The sequence below is a fragment of the Pogona vitticeps genome, chromosome 2 (genome assembly GCF_051106095.1).
Source record: "Pogona vitticeps strain Pit_001003342236 chromosome 2, PviZW2.1, whole genome shotgun sequence".
Lineage (NCBI taxonomy): Eukaryota > Metazoa > Chordata > Lepidosauria > Squamata > Agamidae > Pogona > Pogona vitticeps.
In genome coordinates this window covers 275741852-275749492 of record NC_135784.1, presented here as the reverse complement: position 1 = coordinate 275749492, position 7641 = coordinate 275741852, and positions in this window count along the sequence as shown.

Genomic DNA, 7641 nt, shown 5'->3' with positions numbered 1-7641 from the left:
CTGCTGCTTCTACTTATAAGGGGGGCATGTTAACCATTGAGGAAAGCAAGTAATTGCTGGGGAGGCAAAGATCCAACATGGAGGGCTGAATCCTTCCAAATACTATAACGTGTTTTTTTTAAAAAACAGCCTTCTGCTAGTGCTGATGCACTAGAGCACTGGTTCCTAACCTTGGGTTACTCAGGAGTTTTGGACTGCAACTCCCAGAAACCTTCACCACCAGCTGTTCTAACTGGGGTTTCTGGGAGTTGCAGTTCAAAAGCATCCGAGTAACAAAGGTTAAGAACCACTGCACTAGAGTACCTGGACAGCATAAATCAACACTCTTCTGTTGTTTACAGCTTATTAAGAAGCTCTTCTAAAGTTGCACCACTCTTTGGGCTCCATGAGAGCTACAAACATGGTTTTCTTCTTCTCTCCCTGTATGGCCATTTAATTCAAACTACCCAGGAAAAGTAGGACTCCCCAGAGTGACTTAACAGCAAATTAATGTGAGTGAATTTGCATTTCCCTCACTGTGTAAGTCGCACACTGACATTCACTGAACGGGGATACCACAATTGTTTCTTGATAGTCTGGCCTTCATTATGGGAGAGGTTGTCAATCGTCATGATTTCAGACTGTTCTGTGCAAACCCAGGCAGCATCCACAGACTAACATTTTCTTAAGTGTCTGCAACTCTGCTTTCTTCTATGCATAGCTGTTTGAAGAATATCTGCTCTTCTGACATTTGATGGTGAGGGTTCAGACAACTTTAAGCTCTCTTGTTGGACTATTACAGAATACCATTCTATAAATTGCGAGAGGTATGTTTTAGCTTCAAGATCCACTAAAATTGGCTCTCCATTTTATGTTTTCACACTGTCACATTTGTCAGACATATGTCTCCTTTTAATCAGCCCCCGCTTCCCAGTAATACAATGGTACCTCCACCACTTATTTGCTTCATGCCTAGCATCAGTGGTGCATCATAGATACCAGCCACCTTGTATTTAGATTATGCAATATCAGCATCTTCAATATTTCAGGTCACATTGGCACCAGAAGCTGTGAGAAGTGCTTCTATCTATGCTGCCACCTCCTCCGATAGTGGTACCATAACCACTAAGCAATGTGATCCTAATTATGTGTAACCTACTTCAGTCATGTTCACCTTATCAACTTCACACATAAGAGAGTATTATTCGGTAAATAGACTTTAGTCCAGCCATTCTCAACCTTCTTTGGCCACAGCCATGAACAAAATATGAAAGAAATGTAGGCCAAATCAGAATTGTATAAGTCACATAATGAACCATATAAGATGGTGTGTGAACAATTGTTTCCAGTCTGAAAGCTCTCTTCAAATGTGCCAGTGGCCACCAGGGGCCTCATGGAGAATAGCTGCTTTAGTCCCTAAATCTTATGCCATAATAAATAGGTTCACTTTGGTGCTATAAAGCTCCTTTTCATCTTCATTGATTAAAGAATGAACCAATATGATAAGAAATGCAGAGTTTTTTTAAAAAAACTTTTGGGACGTTTTGCTAATCAAAGCAATAAGATGGCTTGTTGTTTTTAAGTATCTTGGGCTTTTCATGGGGTGGGATGGCTGCATTCCCAAGATTAAAATCAAATATGAAGTTATGCTTCTTTTGAAAAGTGATTAAATGGTTGAGTGATTTATTCTAAATTTAATAAATTGTTCTCAGCCACGCTGAAAATCTTTTTGGCTAAGCTGCATTCTTTACATACCATATTAACCGTGAAAGGCATAATGGGCTGCACGCACCTTGAGAATGCATGCTCTTTCATTGCAAATGTTTATACAAATAGTTATTTTTTCATATATATGAACATGTTCCTAGCCTTTTGGCTCATTTTTATTGCTACTGCTTTGCAAAGTGGACACACACACACACACACACAAAATTAATATAGAATTCGCACTGCCAGCCATAAGCAAACAGTTGCTTTTCACAAGCTGAAAAATCCCTGCTTCCTGTAGCTCCCATTTCTCTCCCAAGCTTTGCCATGTATCATTTTAACCTTCTCTCCTTTCCAAAGTACTGCTCCTCCACTGGGAAAAGTTACCCTCTTTTTCCTTGCTCATTTTCTTGCTATCGCTGATAGCTGGCTTTCTTTTTTTGCAATGGTGGCCCCTCCTTTTTTCACAGCTCCTCCTCATCTCCCAAGTTGTGGCTGTCAGGTGGTCTCAGCCTTTCCTGTGTCACGTCCTACCAGATACTTTCAGTTCTTGCTCTCTTCCCGCTTCTCCACCTTGCAAATATATTCTCAGTGTCTCTTTTATATTGCTATTTGCTTTCTCCTTTTCAACAGCCATTCCATTTAATGTAGATTCTTACTTAGTTTTGGGAATTCTCAAGTCTGCTGCCCCCCTCCAGCCCACATCGACTGTGATCTCCATTTTTCAATGACCTCCTCACACTGCCATTCTCTGCTCTTACCCTGTTGGCTTTCCTATCATATTCTGTCTTTATGTATTTCATGTTTAGCTATGGGCAAATTGCACTCTCTCCAGATTTTGTTGACTGCAACTCCCATCAGGACTGTCCAGAATAGCCAATGGTGAAAAATACTGGCAGTTGTGGTCCAGCATCATCCGGAGGTCTAAACTATGCCAAGCCCTATAGCTTAGAGGTCTGTATTATACCTTTCAGTGTTTCCTTCCAAGGCTATTAATTCCACACACTGCAACAGCACCTGCTCTCCTTCACAACTGTGCAGCTATTGTGCAGCAGAGCAAATTAATATTATACAAGGCAATTATAAAATGGGAGCAGCCCAAACTTTGAAACTGGACTTTAGATCAGCACCAAATTGGGCAAATATGTAGCAGACAATATGCCATTGCACTGTGCCAAATTTGGGGAGGTTTGGGCAAAGGTTCTTAAAGGTATAGATTTTTAAATGTATGACTGCTTTAACCACCACCATCCTGCTCCAGAAACAAGCAACCTTAAACACCTCTAGATGCTTAACTTGAAGGAGAATGATTGGCGCCACCCACTTTTATTTTGAAGGAATTCAGGTTGCAGAGCCAAAAAAACTGATTTGTTTTTTGACAAATTGAATGGTAGGGAGCACAAGAGGGTATCCTTTACACCATTTTGACCGCTGCCATTGTTTTTGTCACCATTTAGGCTGCCCTTTGCTATGTAAAGCTTGGCATCCTTTTTCCTCTTGGCAATGCTGACATGATATTGTGTAGCAATATTGAGCCATTTCCTGGCTTTCTGAATTGTGGATACTGAAGCACAATTCAGAAATGTGGGGTTTTTTTAACAATTAAATTCTCCTGTGGCTTTGCAGTCCATGAGTGTTGTAGGTTTTTCAGAAACCATGTTTATCCTCATGTCCTTTGCCACTGCATTTTTGCTGTCAACTCCTCCTCAGTTTCAACTTAATTCCACTGCCTTGCTGCTCTAACTGAACAGTTTGTCCTCGTCTCCTGCCCGTGAGTACAGAACCTTCCATCTCCATTCATACAGTCAAGCACTTGTGGCAGGAGTCAAGGGACTGGCTGACTTGTCTCACTTTAACTCAGGGGTCAGGGAACTTTTTTATCTTTTACCCCCCCCAAAAAAAAATTTATATAAGCCGACATTACCTTGATTTTTCTACATATATTTAAACAAGCTTGATGAAGCCACCCTTTTTTCCCACCTTAATTCAAGCCTTGCCTATTCCTTTTTTTCATAGTTTTGAGTCAGTCAGTCTCTCTCACACACACACATCCACCCACCCTCCATCCATCCATTTTCTCCATTTAAATAAGCTTGATGAAGCCCTCGGTCTCTCGCACCTTCCTTCCCTTCCTTCCCTCGTTAACTGGATCCTTTCCCTCCTCCTCCTTGCTTGCAGTCATCTGCGGTGGAAGCAATCATTAACAAGCCCCAGATTCGTTGACTGCCCGGGGCTATTCCACAGCTGTAACCAATCAAGCAGGCTTATCGCCGATCTCTGAAAGAACGGATTTACAAGTGCCCTGCTGGAACCAAGGAAGTAACAGGGAGAGGTGGCTTACAATTTGAGGTTTGCCTGCAGGGGGTGGGGGTGGGAGGTAGTGGGTAGCACTCTGCTCATTACCCCCAGGATTTTCACTTTTACCCCATTTGGGGTAATTTACCCCTGTTCCCAGACCATTGCTTTAAGTGAAACTGCAACTCTGCAATACTATGATTTTACTGAAAGTTCTGTTACAGTTTAAAGTCAGTGCCTTCCTGCTTCCAGATGCACTATCCAAAATGGAAATGAAACTACACAAACTATTTTGGGTTTTTGTCTGCAAAAATCTGTTTCCATATTTTGCACACATAAATTCTACCCAACCAAGCTTTTTAGGAGGGGTAGTGACAATGTATGAGGTTTACAGAAATGATGCAGTCAACAATGAGGACATCTGATTGGTACTGTAGTTTATTAAAATATTTTGCACAATATATTTCAGAGCAGTGCACAACATAAAGCAAGAACACAGCAACAAGAAACTAGCAGGTGAATTTTTTGAAGAATTTCCATCAAGTCTTTGTTTTAGATTTAATCTCATACAATTTCTGAAAAGTTTATTGGAACATAGCAACTAAGTTCACGGAAAAGTTTGGAGAAGTTATTTACAGATTATAACTCCCACAATCCCTGAACCAGCTTATTGCTCATGTTGGCTGGACAACAGTGCAATGTGGCTTCAAAAAGAGCAATGGGATGGCCTCAATGGCCTTATGGGCCCCTTCCAATGCCATGACAGTAGGACACCCTCATCCATGGGATCAGTATCCACTGATTCACTTATCCATGGTCTGAAAATATTAAAAATATTTTGTTAAAAACAAATTTCACATGTATTACCAGAGTTGGCCACTAGAGAGAGTCAGAGACTGTGCTATGAATACTTGCTAGTGAACAATAAAGTACATAGCATGGTCTCTGACAACATCTAGAGACTCAGTTCTGATAATGCATGTGAAAATATATATATTTCCCATGGTTTTGTGTACAGTGGTGCCTCGCTTAGCGATGTTAATCTGTGCAGAAAAACCGCTGCTAAGCGATAACATTGCTAAGCGATTTTTAAAAGCCCATAGAAACGCATTAAAACGTGTTTATACGTTCCTATCAGCTTAAAAACTAACCTTATGCGAAAATCCTCCATAGGGGCGGCCATTTTCGGTGCCTCTAAAGCGAGGCAAAACAGCGGGTGGCCATTTTTTCCCCGGTGGCCATTTTGGAACCACTGATCAGCTGGCCGAAAATGGGGGCTTTGCGATGATCGCTTCCCCGCGATCATCGCAAAGCGAATTTTCCCCATCAGAAACATCGCAAAGTGATCGCTTTTGCGATCACAAAAACAGCGTGGCTAAGCAATTTTGCCGTAAAACAGAGCGGCCGCTAAGTGAGGCAACACTGTATATGTATACATATCATTGTTATCCATGGTTTTCAATATCCACAGGGAGTTTGGAACCAATCCTCAGCAGATATAGGGAAACTACTGTATTCTATGATTCTGAGAGTTATAGTCCAAGAAACGTTTCTGAACTCTGGATAAGAGAGCACATTGCTGTTCTATAGAAATCTGAATTGGCAGGGAGAACAGATGCAATGTCTCTGGCAGCAGCTGCAACTGACAAAATATGTGCCAGCATTTTTTTTTCTGTTACTTGATCTCAGATCAAGTAATTCAACTACCATCTCCATGCAGTTCAATCTATAGAAATTAGATGGCTGGGTACTCAACAGAGGGCCATTTCAGTGGTGGTATTATTGAATTCTTTCTGGAGGCATGTTTGCGAGGTACTTCACTTATCCTTCTTCTAGGCAGTGAGCAAAAAGGGGCATTTTTTCAGAAGTCATGATACTTAACTTCTTACTGGTTTGAGGAGCTGTTCTTATATTGATGACAGGGACTGGGGCAATTAATGGGCACCTTTTTACAGTTTTACATAGATATATTGCCTGATTTTCAGACATTCAGACAACTAAGATTTGGGAAGTGTAGGAATGGGGTAGACATGCATTTCCAGAATAAACCTATCACTTAGTCCTTCTCTCTGTAGTCTGTAACCCTGAATGGCACTACCTCTTGTCCCCTAACACATTTGACCTATAAAGAAAATTCTGTTCAACACACCCACCCGAATTCAGTGCCTGTAAATGACCTACAAAAGCTACCATGACTTTCATTATCTCCAGGGTCCAGGAAAATTTTACTCTTCCTTAAGAGAAGGGACCAAGGAGAAAGTATGAGTTTTTTATAGATGTGCGCAAGCATGTGCATACACACAGAAAACCAACTTCTTACAAGAGATTAAGTTACCTTTTGCTAGGCCAGATTACTGTTTGTTTAGCCCACTGTTGTTTACTCAGATGAAGAGTGGTTTTCCAGGGTTTCAGATAAATACTTTCACATTAATTGTATGTTCTACCACTAAGCAGGAATCACCAAACACAGATGTTTGTCCCCCAACACTACAATTCTTATTCTTCAACAGTTGTTGGTGCTGCCGCTGCCACTTTTTAATGTGGTGTTGAAGCAATGATCCTGCTACGCATAATGCATTGCCACCTTTAATTTCATCACTCCTGAGAAGTGTTGCTGTCCTTTAACCCTTTGGCACCTGTGTTGTAGTTCCATTCATGGATGTCTCTGGGGAAGTGAACTTGTCCATGAAATACACATTAAAATATAGCAGTTAACCTTTAAGATTCCACAACAGTTTTGTCTTATTTTATTTTTCTTGTGTTTTGCCCTGATATGGCTGAGAGTTGAAGGAACAAGTTACTTACCTGTAACTGTAGTTCTCTGAATTCACACTAATGGGTTTCTATGCACCTACACAGATTTCCTTGGAACCTTCATAATCTATAAATATTAGCCCCACACTAGCACACACTCCTCCACCCAGTGACCACTTCCCATATCCACCACTGAATCCAACACAATGTGGCTGGTAAAGAGGAGGTAGGGTGGATTGTGTGTGAATTCACAGATGACCACATAAAGTACAACAGTTACAGGTGAATAACTTGTGCTTCTTTGTGGTCTCTGTGATTCACGCTAACGGGTAACTAGCTTGCTGGCTAGGTGGATGTCACACCAATATTGATGAGATCACTGCCTCACGCTGCATCAGATTTTGCTCTGACATCTTGTCTATAATGCTTGATTAATGTCATGGGCTGAGACATGTCTGACTTCAGCTGTCCTTCATTTATACTCCTCTGGTGGAAGGTCCTTTTAAAGGGGGGGGGGGTTGGCACAGGTTTCCTTGCTGTAAAGTAGCAGGAAGAAAACTCTTGGTCCCTGCAATTTAGTAAAATGGGATGTATCTCATCTTTCTGCACGAGTGTCCACATTGCCACCTTTAGAATTTGAGATTATGGTGTTGTCTTAAAGTGGCCTGTTGGAGGGAGAGCAGGGAACTCTATTGCATAGCCATAACTTACAATGTGTAATATCCAATTGTTGTTGGTGATGGTTCAGCAGGTGTTGATAAGCAGCACTAGGGTATTTGTAGGTTGGTTCTGTAAAAGCTGTGTGATGGTATAAATTTCGGCCAAGAGCTAATTAAAACTGTTTTTTATTTTGATATCTCTTCTATGTGCTTGAGAACCAGGATTTTATTTGTTTTGTTGACTGTT